At 37.2% G+C, this 18,271-nt stretch overlaps 1 protein-coding gene across 1 annotated transcript in view; it reads right to left on the bottom strand.

Annotated features, from left to right (window-relative positions):
* LOC127447536 (protein TANC1-like) overlaps positions 1-8,032 on the bottom strand; it is a 257,213-nt gene extending 249,181 nt beyond the window's left edge. The window contains exon 1 of the mRNA XM_051709485.1: positions 7,977-8,032. The gene's annotated coding sequence lies outside the window, so the exon portion shown is untranslated. The remainder of the gene's footprint in view (positions 1-7,976) is intronic.
* Positions 8,033-18,271: the final 10,239 nt, after the last annotated feature.

Raw genomic sequence — 18,271 nt, forward strand, 5'->3', positions numbered from 1 at the left:
GATTTATTCAGCTGATTAGACAGCTTTGTTTTTAATGAGAGCATTCGCGAGAGTGCAGAACTTTGTGCGGAGCGTCATTGAGCTCGCGTCGAAATGCAGATCTGAAACCTGCAGTGAGTGACAGCAGTCATTGTAATGGGAGAGTTTGTCGCATTGCTCGATTTCTGTGTACAGTTTATTAAAAATGTAATAAGTAGGCCAATGTGAATTTGATTTGTACAAAACAGCAATAAATACTAGGGGCAGTGGTGGCTTGGCGGTTAAGGCTCTGTGTTGATGACGAGATGGTCAGGGGTTCAAGCCCCAACACCGCCACGATGCCACCGTTGGACCCTTGAGCAAGGCCCTTGACCCCATCTGCTCCAGGGGCGCCGTATCATGGCTGACCCTGCGCTCTGACCCCAGCTTGGCTGGGATATGCGAAAATATGGGGCAGTGGTAGCTCAGCGGTTAAGGCACTGGGTTACTGATCAGAAGGTTGGGGGTTCAAGCCCCAGCACTGCCAAGATGCCACTGTTGGGCCCTTGACCCTATCTGCTCCAGGGGCACCGTATCATGGCTGACCCTGCACTCTGACCCCAGCCTAGCTGGGATTTGTGAAAAAGAAGAATTTCACTGTATATGTGCAAATGTATAATGTGTGATAAATAAAGAAAATTTAAAAAAAATTAATTAATTAATTAAAGTTATACAGCTTAACTGTTCTAAGTGTGTTTTGGAGGTGTAGCCAACATAAAGAATATGGCATGAATAGAATTTTTCAGGAATCACCGTCATTGGTATCGCGTCTGCTGTAATAAGACCCATTTGCCACGCAGCTGGAATTAGTAGATATAACATTTTCAGGAATCACACAAACTCCGATCGCAAATGACTGTTTTTAATTTCCAAAGTGCACCACTGAGGCCAAAAATGATCTAACGATGATCATACATGAACAAGATCACCACTGAAGATCTAACGGGATGAATGGTCCCCTATCTCGCCACCAAAGGGCTTACTGAATGCAGTAAATAACTTGGTCAATTTAAATCGGCTGTTAATAAGTTTGAATATTGAATATGTCATATTATTTACTGTACATGGACTAATAATTTAAGCAGTAATTTAGCAATAATTTAATTTATTCTATACCATAGATATCCATTTAAAATAATTTTTATTTGGCCTAACATTAACAAACATTATTACAATATTTAATGCTTAAAAGATGCTTAAAAGAAACTGGAGCGCAGCTCATATCCACCATTGAAATCTGCTACACTGAAGAACAGCACAGTTGCTTATTTTGTGATGTCACAGTAATTTAATATTTTAATCGACATTAATAATCGCGATTACAATATCAAGGGCAATAATCGACAATTATGATTTTTGCTATAATCGTGCAGCCCTATTTCTTTCATCACATTCCCAGTGGGTCAGAAGTTTACATGTACTGTGTTAGCATTTGGTAGCATTGCCTTTAAATTGTTTAACTTGGGTCAAACGTTTTGGGTAACCTTCCACAAGCTTCTCACAATATGTTGCTGTTATTTTGGCCCATTCCTCCAGACAGAACTGGTGTAACTGAGTCAGGTTTGTAGGTCTCCTTGCTCGCACACACTTTTTCAGTTCTGCCCACAAATTTTCTATCAGATTGAGGGCTTTGTGATGGCCACTCTAATACCTTGACTTTGTTGTTCTTAGCCATTTTACCACAACTCTGGAGGTATACTTGGGGTCATTGTCCATTTGGAAGACCCGTTTACGATAGAGCTTTAACTTCCTGGCTGATGTCTTGAGATGTTGCTTCAATATATCCACATAATTTTCCTTCCTCGTGATGCCATCACACTTTGTGAAGTGCACCAGTCCCTCCTGCAGCAAAGCACCCCCACAACATGATGCTGCCACCCCCATGCTTCACGGTTGGGATGGTGTTCTTCGGCTTGCAAGCCTCACCCTTTTTCCTCCAAACGTAATGATGGTCATTATGGCCAAACAGTTCAATTTTTGTTTCATTAGACCAGAGGACATTTCTCCAAAAAGTAAGATCTTTGTCCCCATGTGCACTTGCAAACTGTAGTCTGGCTTTTTAATGGCGGTTTTGGAGCAGTGGCTTCTTCCTTGCTGAGCAGTCTTTCAGGTTATGTCGATATAGGGCTCGTTTTACTGTGGATATGATACTTGTCTACCCGTTTCCTCCAGCATCTTCACAAGGTCCTTTGCTGTTGTTCTGGGATTGATTTGCACTTTTTGCATCAAACTACGTTCATCTCTAGGAGACAGAATGCATCTCTTTCCTGAGCGGTATGATGGCTGCGTGGTACCATAGTGTTTATATGTGTGTACTAGTGTTTGTACAGATGAACATGGTACCTTCAGGCATTTGGAAATTGCTCCCAAGGACGAACCAGACTTGTGGAGGTCCACAATTGTTGATGCCAGATGGGCTGGTTTGAGTATTTCTGTAACTGATGATTTCCTGGGATTTTCATGCACAACAGTCTCTAGAATTTACTCTGAATGGTGACAAAAACAAAAACATCTTCTCCAGCACATCCCAAACACCTTCAATGGGGTTATGGTCAGGACTCTGTGGAGACCAATTCACATGTGAAAATGATTCCTCATGCTCCCTGCACCACTCTTTCACAATTTGAGCCTGATGAATCTTGGCATTGTCATCCTGGAATATGCCCGTGCCATCAGAGAAGAAAAAATCCATTGATGGGATAACCTGTTCATTCAGTACATTCAGGTTGAGCCTAGACCTGATCAATTGAAGCAACCCCAGATCATAACACTGCCTCCAGAGGCTTGTACAGTGGGCACTATGCATGACGGGTGCATTACTTCATGTACTTCCCTTCTTACCCTGATGCGCCCATCGCTTTGGAATAGAGTAAATCTGGACTCATCAGACCACATGACCTTTTTCCATCACTCCACAGTCCAATCTTTACGCTCCCTAGCAAATGGAAGTCATTTCTTCCGATTAGCCTCACTAACAAGTGGCTTTCTTGTGTCCACACAGCTGTCTAGTCCCAATCCTGTAAGTTCTCATCACATTGTGTGTGTGGAAATGCTCTTACTTTCACTATTAAACATATCCGTGAGTTCTACAGTCGATTTTTTATGATGTTTCATGATCAAGATTTTTTTCCGACCACAGTTCTTCCGTGAAGCTGACGGTTCACCACAATCCTTCCATGTTTTAATAATGTGTTGGACAGTTCTTAACCCAATTCCAGTGATTTCAGAAATCTCCTTAGTTGTTTTCTTAGATTGATGCAGGCCAATAATTTGCTGCTTCTGAAACACAGTAACATCTTTTCCACGATCACGGGATACGTCATCCGACATGGTTGTTTATGAAATGAGAAGCTATACACTGCATCAGTTAGGGTTACAAGAATTGTTGCCGGCTGAAACATATTAATCACTGCAATAATTATCCAATCATAGACTCTTAACTATCTGCTTATTTAAATCCAAACGGCGACTTTTGTTTTGGCCAGGCAGTGTATATCGCTCTGGGCCCTAATTACAAGCTGCTCTCAGTGGTGGGAAGTTCAACAAGAGTGTCATAAATGTGAGAATTCCCCCACATTCCTCAACCATGAGGAATTCCATGAGGTTGATGTGAAAATGAATGAATGTGAGAGATTAACATTCAAGCTCTGATTCCCCACCACTGATAAACAAATCACAAGTATTCCACTCACTGATAAGACCATGGGAACTAACTAGTAGGTCAAGAGTATGGAATAATTAAATGTAAACTTCAGAAAGTGAAGTATGGTAGTCCACTTTTCAAAAAATGCAGAACATTGTAAACTTTGTAAAACTGTCAAATACACACAAAATAAAATCCCCAGGTGAAGGTGAAGTTATTATGACAGAAATATATTACTTTTATTTCAAACAAATCTAATCCTCAAACTAATAATGATAATTTTGTATTATATCATATCATAATAATAAACTGGACTGGGTCCCACAGTAGGCTAATAATTTAGTATTATGCGATATTCAAATGGGTTCCAAAAATAAGTGGTTTAGTTTTTCACAAAAAATGTTTAAGTAAAAATATTTGAAGGTAAACAATGCTTTTAAGTTACTTTTTATCATTGTATATAAAATATAATGTAACAATTAGTGCTGTCAGTCGATTATATATTTTTTTTATATCATTTTTTGTAGTTTTGAAAGTGCTAAAATTTGACACTATATACACGATCAGCCACAACATTAAAACCACCTGCCTAATACGGTGTAGGTCCCACTCGTGCTGCCAAAACAGCTCTGACCTGTCGACGCATGGACTCCACAAGAACTCTGAAGACGTCCTGTGGTATCTGGCACCAAGACGTTAGCAGCAGATCCTTTAAGTCCTGTAAGATGAGAGGTGGGGCCTCCATGGACCAGACTTGTTGGTCCAGCACATCCCATAGATGCTCAATCAGATTGAGATCTGGGGAATTTGGAGGCCAGGGCAACACCTTGAACTCTTTGTCATGTTCCTCAAACCATTCCTGAACAATTTTTGCAGTGTGGCAGGGCGCATTATCCTGCTGAAAGAGGCCACTGCCATCAGGGAATACCGTTGCCATGAAGGGGTGTATGTGGTCTGCAACAATTTTAGGTAGGTGGTACATGTCAAAGTAACATCCACATGAATGCCAGGACCCAAGGTTTCCAAGCAGAACATTGTCCAGAGCACCACACTGTCTCCACCGGCCTGACTTCTTACCATAATGCATCCTCCTGCCATCTCTTCCCCAGGTAAACGACGCACATGCACCCAGCTGTCCACATGATCTAAAAGAAACCATGATTCATAAGACCAGGCCACCTTCTTCCATTGCTCCATGGTCCAGTTCTGATGCTCAAGTGCCCATTGTAGGCGCTTTCAGCGATGGACAGGGGTCAGCATGGGCACTCTGACCGGTCTGCGGCTACGCAGTCCCATACACAGCAAGCTGTGATGCACTATGTGTTCTGACACCTTTCTATCATAGCCAGCATTACGTTTTTCAACAATTTCATCTACAGTAGCTCTTCTGTGGGATTGGATCAGATGGGCTAGCCTTCTGGTAGGTACTAACTAGGGCTGGGCGATATGGACCAAAAATCATATCTCTGTATTTTTAGGCTGAATGGCAATACACGATATATATCTCTGTATTTTCTACAAAGTGGACTAAATGTTCAGTTGTAAGTCAAAGCCACATGTGAGATGGTAAATGAAGCTTGCAATGATACGCTAGACAGGGGCAGGTCATTAAGGTTACATTTAAACTTACAAGTTGCACATTTTCAAATCTGCTTTTCCCCAATGTTTACGTTCACTTTAAACATAACTCTCTGTGTTTACATGAACACCTCACCAAGACGGGCATTTTGCCGGAATTTTAAGATGTATTTGACCGTTTAGGCGCGAGCGTTCTAGGAGCACACGCGCATGTAAAGCGCGCCGCACACACACACAAGCCGCCTGTCAGTCAAACGGTGCGCTGCTGTTTAGCTGCTCATCTGATCTTTTAAATCCAAACCATCTCCAAATAATTTAACCATTGTTTTTCTTTTTACTAACCAGGTCATCTTCGGCAGTGTGGACCAGCGCTGTGTCTCACTCCATGTTGCAGGAGAACTTGTGAGCGAGTGGGGCCGGGTTTGCGCGCAGACGCAGAGTGAGAGTGGGGTTGCGCGGAGAGTGCGCGAGTGGAGAGATGCAAACAAGGCACGGCTTTACGGAAGAAATGGGTTATGTAAAGCAACATCAAACTATATTGATATAAACGGTATTGTCTCATCCTACATCTCATTTGAAAATATATCGATATACCTTAAAAAGTCAATATACCACCCAGCCCTAATACTAACCACTGCATACGGGGACACCCCACAAGACCTGCCGTTTTGGAGATGCTCTGACCCAGTCATCTAGCCATCAAAGTGTGTCACTCAGATTCTTACGCTTGCCCATTTTTCCTGCTTCCAACACATGCAATTTAAGAACTGACTGTTCACTTGCTGCCTAATATATCCCACCCCTTGACAGGTGCTATTGAAATGAGATAACATATGTTATTAACTTCACCAGTCAGTGGTTTTAATGTTGTGGCTGATCAGTGTATACTTCTTTTCCTGTCAAAATGTATTTATTTACATCTTGAGAAAGAAACCAAAAAAATATCTAAAAATATAATGCTTTATAAACAGTTTCCAAATGAAGCCTCCCACAGTATAAAGATAGAAATGCATTAAAATAGCACCAATTGAGGTAACATTAAAAGTTTCCCAAAGTCTAAGTGGGAGTTCGACTAATGGAAAGAACTAGTCTCCACATAGGTTTCATATTCATTGCAATGGGCATTAAATCCCTTTAACTCTCATCCTCCACAATATTAATCTGCCGGTAGACTGTGGCTATTCACTTTGTTACAGCAATCGTGAAGCTGCATTCATGATTTGCGTCAGGGTGGCAGCGCCAGCGTCAAGCTGCGTTTTTAACTCCACATGAAAAGCGCTTGCAAACAAACACGTCTCATTCTGAGTTTTGGTGATAGTTACGATTTGGCATGCTTTTGTGGTAATTAAAATGCGCCTTATATAGGCTGAAAATACTTGATTTCTAGCACAAGTCCCATCTGGGCTTGTTTTATACATCAAATAACGCTAAGGGTTCTCCATAATTTTATAATTGAAACGGAAGCGCTGTTGTGTGTGTGTGTGTGTGTGTGTGTGTGTGTGTGTGTATGTAGTGTGCACCAGTGCAACGACTCCAGGTGGACACTAAGGCTGAAATGATTAGTTGACGTTATCGATAATGTCGACAATAAAAAACTGTCAACAAAAATTGTAGCTGTCGAATAGTCATTCGATCTCATTTAAAGTAACGTGAGATCACATTAAACTGTAATGATAATGTGCATAACTGTACAGTCACATTCCTGAAATTGAGAGCTTTTATTTGATATATGACATGTCAATTTATGTGCGCAAATTTTCAACGCGAATGTTTTGTGGACTTATTTTGTTATTTTTAGTCAAATAAATGCAGAAGTGATTGATATCTCTGTAAAGTTCAGATTCTAAGCTTTCCAATGTAACCTCAATGTATTCAGAGACTTTAAAATTTTAAGCGTAAACTTTTTCCGCGATATAGCGGCCCCCTTTGGACATGCCGGCAGGTCCGCTGAGTGTAAGAGGTTAACAAAAGAGAAGCGCCGCATTCAAACAGTTCTTTCACACTTTCAGAAATCAGAATTTATGCATTTTTAAAACGATTTTAGAAATATATTTGAAGTCAAAGAATAATCTCTAGTATTCTGGGTGGGCCCAGGCACACCCCGGCCCACCATTGGCTACGCCACTGTTTGAACGATCCTGAGAAACATAAATTAAGTCTGGTGTGTCAAAACTTTTGACATTCCTCAACCCAAAAATTCACTTTGGTGGTACTATGTTATAGTGATTGTATCAGACTGTTATACCATTATACTCTGGTATACACTGCTGAAATACATGTGCCATGATATTTCCGTTACTTCCAATGGTACCACCATATTACATGTTCAATAAAACATGGAAAAACTACGCTAGATGTTCAAACAACAATGGTAATACCATACTATACGTCCAATACCATGGTACTTATTGGTACTTTTACTAAATGAGAATCCACACAATCACAGGAGATGATCCCAAGCAAGCAGGACACACCAAGTTATCATCAGCATCTCTTCAAAAGTACATTCTGGCAGTTTAAACCACATTTTCACACAGACCATACCGCTAGTCGTCCAAAATGAAGTTAACCCTAAATGGACATGTCGCGGCATATTCCCAGTTTGATCTGAGATCAGGGATTGTGGGCGAAAAAAGACGGCAACAAACTTCAATTTGACCCACAAGCGTTTGAAAAGGTGTGGGAACTCATTAGTAAACACACTGTTGACAGCACTAAAAATGTAAAGGTAAATTACCTGTGAAATGTCATGAATAATCCGTGAGGTAAAAGTTTTGCCTTGCACTGCTCCTCTCTCACAGAGAGTGTGGAAGCGCGCGCCCGCGCGGGCTCCTCCCTCCCTCAGCGCGAGCACGCGCAGGCAGCAGGCAGCAGTCAACGCGATGTGTACTATTAAGTAAGGGACATTTAGTGAGGTATTTTCAATGTAGTGTTGATGTCATGTTAAAAACAATGTCAAAACTGAAACTCCACAGTTTTTATGTAACATTTAAAAAAGTGACATTATTAATTGACTAATTGCTAAAAATAAATAAATAAATAAATAAATAAATAAAGCAGACTAAAGTAACTGTAAAGTAAAAATACTTAAGTATTATTCTGTGGGATTTGTACTTTACTCAAGTGCAATTTAAACTGAATACTTGTACTTTTACTTAATTACATTTCCAAAGGAAAAATAGTACTTTTTACTCTAAACTTGAAAAGTACTCATTACATTTTTGCAGATCATTTTCTTTTGTCTTATTGGACTGAAGCCGCCTTTTCTCTGCATCTGACAAATGACAGATGACAGACCAGAGGTCCGTCATTTCAAACGGAGTGACGCACGGCGGCTGTGTGGAGTTCAGACCATCTGCAGAGGTGGAATTTCGGCTCTGATTTGAGCTTCGGATACTCTGAAATATTTGCGCTACCAGGGCCGTAGCTTGTGGGGTGAAAGGTGGTAATGATTCTAGGGGCCCAAAGGAACAGGAGGGCCCACAACAAATTCAAAACTGTATTATTTTGGGGCCCTGGGTAGCTCAGCAAGTAGAGACGCTGACTACCACACCTGGAGTCGTGAGTTTCAATCCAGGGCGTGCTGAGTGACTCCAGCCAGGTCTCCTAAGCAACCAGTTGGCCCGGTTGCTAGGGAGGGTAGAGTTACATGGGGTAACCTCCTTGTGGTCGCTATAACATGGTTTGCTCTCGGTGGGGTGCGTGGTGAGTTGTGCGGTGGATGCCGCGGAGAATAGCTTGAAGCCTCCACATGCACTACGTATCCGCGGTAACGCGCTCAACAAGTCACGTGATAAGATGCGCGGGTTGACGGTCTCAGACGTGAAGGCAACTGAGATTCGTCCTCCGCCACCCGGATTGAGGCGAGTCACTACACCACCACGAGGACTTAGAGAGCATTGGGAATTGGGCATTCCAAATTGGGGAGGAAAAAGGGGAAAATCCAAAAATAAAATGTATTATTTAAACAGGAAATGTTGATGAATATGTTTTCAGTTTGTGAATTAGAATTCATTTTTATGTGAAGTGGGGCATAAAATCAAGTCAATAAAAATCTAGTAAGTGTAATCATCCTAATATTGTAAAAAATAAATTAAAAAAAATCTCATTAAAAATGATCATTCACGTTGCAAATATACATATAAAAACAAAAGGCTTTTGTAATTAAATGTGTACATGGCACTTATTGCGACACTTGCCCTAATGTTTAAATCGTATCTATGAATTTCTAATTGCTGAATTATTATTGTTGTAGTTGTTGTTGTTGTTGCTAGGCAACCATTCATTATAATATTAACAATAAAACCATCAATGATAATGATAATAATAATGATAATAAAAATAATGGAATCTGAGTAAATATGAATTATGAATTGAGCATCCATCTGCTCAACAGTAAGGTTTGTTTGGTAGCAAACCTCAGAAAACAATTTAAAAAACCAACAACATTACTAACTTTCCTCAAAGCTTATTTTGAATTTTTTATGTCTCAAGGGGCTTGATCATCGCAATTCGTGAGTGCCTTCTCCCGTGCAACGAACATTGCGTGACTGTGGCAGTGTTTTTGCAAAATAAAATGATGTGGTTCATTACACCTCTCAGGGCAGTTCCGAAGTGAAATGTCCACTGTGTGGCGCTAAAAGCGAGTGAAATGTTCTCTCAAACAGATGAGGTTTTTAACATTAATGTTCTGTCGAGATTCAAATCAACAAAACCGACAAAACCGACCTCCCTACCCTAAATCTAAAACCTAAACCTAACCAATAGTGTCATAAAAAGCAAATGGGAGATAAAAACACAATTAACGTCATATTGTGGTGCTTCTATGACACTTTCGCTCACGTGTGGACTCGCGTGCTCTTCAGGACTTGTACCCCGGTCCTTTGTAATGCATATGCAACACTCTATCAGTTGAGCAACCGCACAATATGATCACACTCTAACACGCTTGTAAATGTAGTTGATTACGTAATGCAAACATTAAAATTAGTCATGCACTATAATAAAAGTGTTTATATTTCATAAGATAGCATTATCTCACACAATCATGATTTCATTCTAGCTAGGAAATTAAAATTTTTACTTTTTTAATACATAAGTCAATTTAATGTGAATATTTTTTACTTTCACTCAAGTATGTTTTTGGCTAGATACTTGAACTTTTAATTGAGTAAAATTTGCACTCAGTGTCCACACTTTCACTTAAGTATAATTTCTGAGTACTTTTTACACCCCTGGTCTTAGCTGGTTTAATATGACTTAATATGTTCTTCTGATCTAGTCTAAAACCAGTAGGCTGATGTTATTGAAGCTTTAAAGGGGTATTTCTGTCATCATTTACTCACCCTCATGTCGTTCCAAACCTGAATGACTATCTTTCTTTTTTTATGTGGATTATGAAAGGAGATATTGATTTAAATTTCCAAGCTGCTCTGTCAATTTCAGGTGCAGCAGATAAGTTGTAGTCTAGTGATTTTTAATGGTAAAAGAACGTTAGTTGGTCAATGGGTTATTTCTTTAGATATAAAAGTATGCTTTTACCACATAATTAACGGTAAATATGTATAAAGAGAATGCATGTTCTTTTTCTTGTAAACTATTGTTTAAATTATGGTGAAAATGATAATCGGGCATCCCAGATGTCCCATATTTAATCTGAATATTTCTGTTTCTTATTTTTAATATCGGTTATGTACATTGGGGTGTTCTGTGTTAAATTTAATGTATTTTACCACAGATTATAGGGGTTCTAAGGCACAATGCACAGTTGAAGCATTTCTTTCCTGAGCATTCTTAAATATGATGCAAAAACAACATTAAAACTTGTGCTGGAAAATGTTTAGTCAGCCTAAAATGAACCCTAGAACCAGAACCATATGAAAGGCATTTTTTTCTCTTGATAGATTTACCACAAGATAGATGCTTGTGTAGAGAATTCCTATGACATGTGTAACTGCTGTTACAGAGGTTATGGGTGGCAGTAGATGTTATAAAGTCTTTAATGCAATTTGACCTTTGCAGTTATAATGCATTGGGTGAATGTAGGCATTTTACCAGGATCCTGTGGGGATACACTCATGTGGTGAGTTTTAAATACTGCCAGATCTCCACATCAGCTGTCATGCACATGTTTGCAATAATTAAAAGTAATTACAAATCAAAGTGAAATGAATATGCTCTTACCCTGTGGGCATGTGAGTGCTGTACAGTATGTGGTCACACATTTTAAGTATTTGTTGGGAGCCAGCTAAATAGTGACACCACATGGTAGTGAGAGGTATTGCATGCATAGCAGGCGACAGTAAATAATAATAATAATAATAATAATATATAATATATATATATATATATATATATATATATATATATATATATATATATATATATATATATGCTTGTAATTTAGGGCCTGTTTATATATCGTTGTATGCTTTATATTGTACTGAACTGTTCTTCATAAGTAAAAAGTATAAATTGCCACAATACATGTGTGCTTTTATGGTAAACGTTGGCTAAAATTATGGGGTTTTTTTTACAAGTAAAAAGCATAAATAGAAAGGTGCATTCCCAGAAAAGTCTCTGTGTGATCACATAGGTTTATATTTTATTTAAAATGTTTAAGTTTCAATTCAAGCTAAGCTCAATTAGCAGCATTTGTGGCATCATGTTGATAACCACAAATAAATAAATAAAAAAATAAATAAATAAAATATATAAATTAACTTGTCCCTCCTTATATATTCTAATTGTCTTGAAAATATTTTGAAGATTTGACACTATCTGGACATTTTGTAGATTCATTTATATATATATATATATATATATAAAATAAAATAAATAAAATTTAAAACACAAAAGTCATGGTCACAGTGAGGCAATGGAAGTGAATGTCCATAAATGCTCCATAAATACACATTGTTTCAAAACTATAGTCAGAAGATATCCAATATTACAACTTTGTTGCCATGACAACAAAATCCTGTAGTCCCACTGTTGGATATAACTTTAGTAATAAGCTATTTTATCACACTAAAATCATTTCAACCCTTAAACTCCATCATACACTCTTAACAGTCTATAAAAAAAAAGAATCGACAAAATGCTCAGATAGTGTCAAATCTAAAAAAAAATAAATAAATAATAATAAAAAATAAAAAAAAATCAAGACAATTAGAAAATAATATAATAAAATATATTTTGAAATATTTAGATGTTTATTTATTTTGATTTTTTTACATATAAAAAATCAGGACAAATCTAGAACAGGATTCATTACTTTCACACTGAAACTGGTTGTCAAAAACATTTTGAGCTACACATAAGTATTTTCTCAGGCACTAGTTGAGTCTAAACAGATGCACAACTATAATTTCAGTAGTACACCCAAATGACAACAGTCATATCATACCGTTCACGTGTTAAACTTGCTATAGTTTACTTCCACATTGTTTCTTAATCAAATATCAATGTCAAATGTAAATCAAATCAATCACTGACACAACAGCGCCACCTTGAGTAAGAAATAACATGTATGCATGCATATGGAATATTGATAATTCACCATAGTTGATCATTCATTGTTGCACAGAAAATCAACATGATATAGTATTTATTTCTCTTGTAATAAACAAAGACATATATATCCTATGAGAGTTAACTTATATGAAATAATCATAAAAATATAATGGAAAAATTATGGAAGTGCAAAAAAAAAAAAGAAAAAAAAAAAAGATACTATTACATACCTAGGGTCTCTTATGACCCTATACACATTTGGTACTTAAACTATATATATATATACATATATATATATATATATATATATATTACACTATTTGTAAGAGAGAGAGATTGAGGAACACTAAAGAGGTGTGGGCACAACTCCAAAAAATGGATGAGGTACAGGGGGTGGAATGAGGTCCTGGGCCACTAAAGACCCGAGGCATGCGTTTAAGGGTTAACATATATATTGTTTACATCTTGTGGCTATACTTTTAATACAGTGTGTTTTTAGCGTTTATGGACTGGACCCATTCACATCCATTGTATGTGCCTTACTGTAACCTGAACTTGTGGTTCAATTAGGTTATATGTAAATATAATATACTGTAATCTACTGATATATTGTATATGTTTATGAACTTTAAAACTCTAAAATATAGATTCACCAAAATGTTATCGAGGCAACATTGTCTAATTATACCTAATCTTCCTAATTATCAAATAAGACCCAACTACAGTTTAAAATGTATATTGTAATATTGTCTTTTGTAACACCCCTGACTCCAGACACTAAACGCAACTGCCCAATAGAGCATATTCTCTCTTGGTAATTCCAACAGAGCATTCAGTTATATGTGATAATCCTGCTGTAATTTATAAGCAAGCCGACAACACAGACACACACACATATTCACACTCTCTTTCTCACACCTGTCACAGTTGTCAGTAGTATGAAAATCACTGTAGGCATCAAGTGTCTGTGTATGTGAATCCCATTGATATGGTTGGAGATGGAGTGTTGCTCTGGTCAACAGCTGTTAAGTGAGTGTGATTTGTGATGTGGCTGTATTCCCACATGAACAAATGCAGCTAGTGTAATGTGTACCGTTAAATAAGACATCTAAGAGCACTGAAGGATGGTTAGATCACTCTTAGATGACTTAAAGGAGTATTTCACCCCAAAAATTACAATTCTGAGATAATTTACTTACCTTCATGTTGTTCCAACCCATATGTTGTCAGTGTTGGGGAGTATCGGAATACATGTAACGGGATTACGTATTTAAAATACAAAATATGAGTAACTGTATTCCATTACAGTTACAATTTAAATCATTAGTAATCAGAATACAGTTACATTCTAAAAGTATTTAGATTACTGAAGAGATTACTTTGCATCTTATTGTCATTTGTTTCATTTAATATTTAGTCCTTTCAGATGGAAAACATTTATACATATAAATATAAATATAAACAGCGGTGAAACACTTTCTTATGATGTGTAACATTCATACGAGCAGACAGAGAAGTAAGTTTGAAGTAAGTTTGAAGCAGAAGAAATAGAAATAAAATGTGTAAATTGTCATGTGAACATTACGCTAAGCTAAAATGCTATTTCTAGCCATTTTACATGCACGTTACCAGATATGATCATATTTTTTTATCAATAAAATCCACGTTAGATTTTCTATAAATACGTTAATTAAGTTAACATGTAAAAAAATGTGCCAGTACAGTAAGACAAAATACATTCTCTAAATAAAAAGCTTAAATATCTTATGCAATGTTGCTTCTAAAACAAGATAAAGCACATTTATCTTGTTTTCAGGATTTTCAGATATTTTTATACAAAAACAATACAAACATTTAAATCAAGAATAAGATTTTTGCAGTACATCTTTGCACTAATATCAAATGTTTTACTTGAGAAATAAAAATGTGATCTAACGTGGATTTTCTTGATAGAAAGAAATATAATCGTGCCTGGTAATTACAAATTAAATGCATGTAAAAGGGCTAGAAATAGCATTTTGGCTTAGAATAAAACTAAATGTTAAGAAGCTGAAATCTATGAACTCTTAAAATGCCCCAATAAGTTCCTTTTACCCAAACTATTCAGTCTTAAGCTTATGTGTATTCCCCACAACCTCAGTTTCATATTTGATCATTGGAGTAAGTAGTAGACCTACTTAAAATCTTAATTTTATGGATTTTTAAGACAAAGTAGTTCAAGGAACTTACAATTGTTAATTTACTTTAAGTATCACCTAATTGATATTTTGTGTTGTACACATTCATGCAAATGAAGTAAAGCTGAAAATGTTATATATATACGTATTTTGCAAGGTGCGAAAGTTGACATTTTTACACAAAACTGGATTAAAAATGCAAATTAACCATTTTTATTTACAAGATGAAAACTGGACATCACTCTCATAATTAAACATGCACAATGATGAGGTCATGTGACCACAGTGTTGCATCATGTTTTGTTTCAGTGATTCAGTGCTCAATGTGAGACGATGCAAAATAGCTCGTCTGCTACTGTGAGATGGAATATGTTATTAATTTATGGAAAAATCTCCAATCCTCACACGGCAATTACTTTAATCTCTATGCATGATGGGCTTATGTGCAATCGCAATCTACACAGGGGTAAGCGTGAGTTCCTTTGCATTACTAATATGATGACATAACCAGCATAAATCCCTATTAGCTCAAATCAGGATCAGGATGAAATGTAGGGAATGAAAAATCAACAAAACATATCCAAATAAAATTCCTAGTAACAAATATATTTTGCATTAAGAAAATTATATATATATATATATATATATATATATATATATATATATATTTTAGTATGTCTTAATGTCATGACAATGAAGCTCATTTTCCCCCCAAAAGTTCTTACTACCATAATGGACCCACAAGTTTATTTATTTATATGTATATCCCATTGTATTCTCATTGCTGTAATACAGTAATTTGTATTGTTTTACAGTAAGCAAATTATTATAATAATTATAATATAAAGGCAGTAGAAAAAATGCTACCATATAATAATTATTTATATGGTATAAATATACAGTATACATATATATATGTATATATTTTCCCACATTACAGTACTGATAATTAGGATTCCTCCGGTAGGAGGAAACCTACTGTTTTTGTTAGTATTGTTCTTCTTATTATTATTCCTGTAGCTCTAAATTGGCCAATAACTCAAGATCTCCTTGGTAAAAAGTTTTGAAATTTGGCACATTGATACTACAGGCCACAAGTAACTACCACACCAAAAATGGCCCATGTGAGCCTATAGGTGGCGCTACAGGCCACGAGTAACTACCACAGCAAAAATGGCCCACGTGAGCCTATAGGTGGCGCTACAGGCCACGAGTAACTACCACACCAAAAATGGCCCACATGAGCCTATAGGTGGCACTACAGGCCACGAGTAACTACCACACCAAAAATGGCCCACGTGAGCCTATAGGTGGCACTACAGGCCACAAGTAACTACCACATCAAAAATGGCCCACGTGAGCCTATAGGTGGCACTACAGGCCACGAGTAACTACCACACCAAAAATGGCCCACGTGAGCCTATAGGTGGCACTACAGGCCACGAGTAACTACCACACCAAAAATGGCCCACGTGAGCCTATAGGTGGCGCTACAGGCCACGAGTAACTACCACAGCAAAAATGGCCCACGTGAGCCTATAGGTGGCGCTACAGGCCACAAGTAACTACCACACCAAAAATGGCCCACGTGAGCCTATAGGTGGCGCTACAGGCCACGAGTAACTACCACAGCAAAAATGGCCCACGTGAGCCTATAGGTGGCACTACAGGCCACGCCCCAATTTGTCCATTTTCAAAGTGATGCCATTTCCACCCCATAAGTCCCACATTTCTGAAACCTGGTATATATGCCTCATTTCTCATGAGGAACAAAAAAAAAAAAGCCTCTAGAACCCATAAAATCCGCCATGATGGATTTTCCTGTACAATACAAATTTGTCCAAAACTACAAAAATCTACTCCTCCTGAACCATAGCTCCAATTGACTTGAAACTCGGTATGTATGTGTAGGATACATGTCTTTCAATGTGGTATTTAGCAATAATGAATACAATACAAAATGGCTGAAAGGTGCACATTTATGTAAATGTCCACATTGTCTCAATATCCATATGTCCAAAAAATCTAATGCCATTTTGACTAATGTTTTTCCCAACCTAACAGGCTTCAAGATGACATCACTCTGAAGTACTGTGCTCAATTTCACCTTGATATGTCAAAAGATGACAGAATTACAGTTTACTATTATTTATCGCTAACGCTAAAATAATGCTTTACAAATCCGCTAGTCATAAAACTGATACTTTGATTCAATCACCAGTTCATATGAAGACTCTTGCAATGTTTAATAACAAATTAATGAAATGTTGTGTATATATGTGAAGTACATGTCTCTACCATGTCAATTTTTACATAATTTGCAGTTTTGAGGAGGAATCTGCATTGCTGCTTGCAGCTTTAATCTGACTTCTTTTTGCATTACAGTAATGATAATTTGAGAAGGAAATGTGCTTATTTATCATGCAAATAATGTCACAATGCAAAACTTCAAATATGAAATTAAATTTTGCTTAAAGAGAAGGAAGCACATTTCTTTATTTTGATTTTTGGGTAAAATATAACCCAGACACATTCTTGACCGGTTTCATGAGATTTACTCAAATATGGACACATCTCTTAATAAAACATTAAAGCAGGTCCCTGTGAACAGAAAAGTACATTGAATAATTGCATACATAATTGTTTGAACTGTATTCAAATAGTTGATATTAAGTGCTTCTGAGAAGCTGACATGTCCAGTGGTGACATGCTACTGTTTACTCCATCAAAAACTGGACTAAATCTTTTATAATTGTTAATATATGCATGCACCTTTTATAACTAATAGACTAAATGGAATATTTGTACCAAAAGTTTGGAATAATGTCCAATTTCTTTCCATAAGAGCAAAATCTTTACTTTTATTCACCAAAGTGGCATTCAACTGATCACAATGTATAGTCAGGACATTAATAACATGAAAAATTACTATTACAATTTGAAAAAATGTGTAACTACTTCAAAGAGTTCTCATCATAAAATCCTCGACATGCAGCAATGACAGCTTTGCAGATCCTTGTTATTCTAGCTGTCAGTTTGTCCAGATACTCAGGTGACATTTCACCCCACACTTCCTGTAGCACTTGCCATAGATGTGACTGTCTTGTCGGGCACTTCTCACGCACCAGTCTAGCTGATCCCACAAAAGCTCAATGGGGTTAAGATCCATAACACTCTTTTCCAATTATCTGTTGTCCAATGTCTGTGTTTCTTTGCCCACTCTAACCTTTTCTTTTTCTGTTTCAAAAGTGGCTTTTTCTTTGCAAGTCTCCCCATAAGGCCTGCACCCCTGAGTCTTCTCTTTACTGTTGTACATGAAACTGGTGTTGAGCGGGTAGAA

Source organism: Myxocyprinus asiaticus, chromosome 10 (genome assembly GCF_019703515.2).
Source record: "Myxocyprinus asiaticus isolate MX2 ecotype Aquarium Trade chromosome 10, UBuf_Myxa_2, whole genome shotgun sequence".
Lineage (NCBI taxonomy): Eukaryota > Metazoa > Chordata > Actinopteri > Cypriniformes > Catostomidae > Myxocyprinus > Myxocyprinus asiaticus.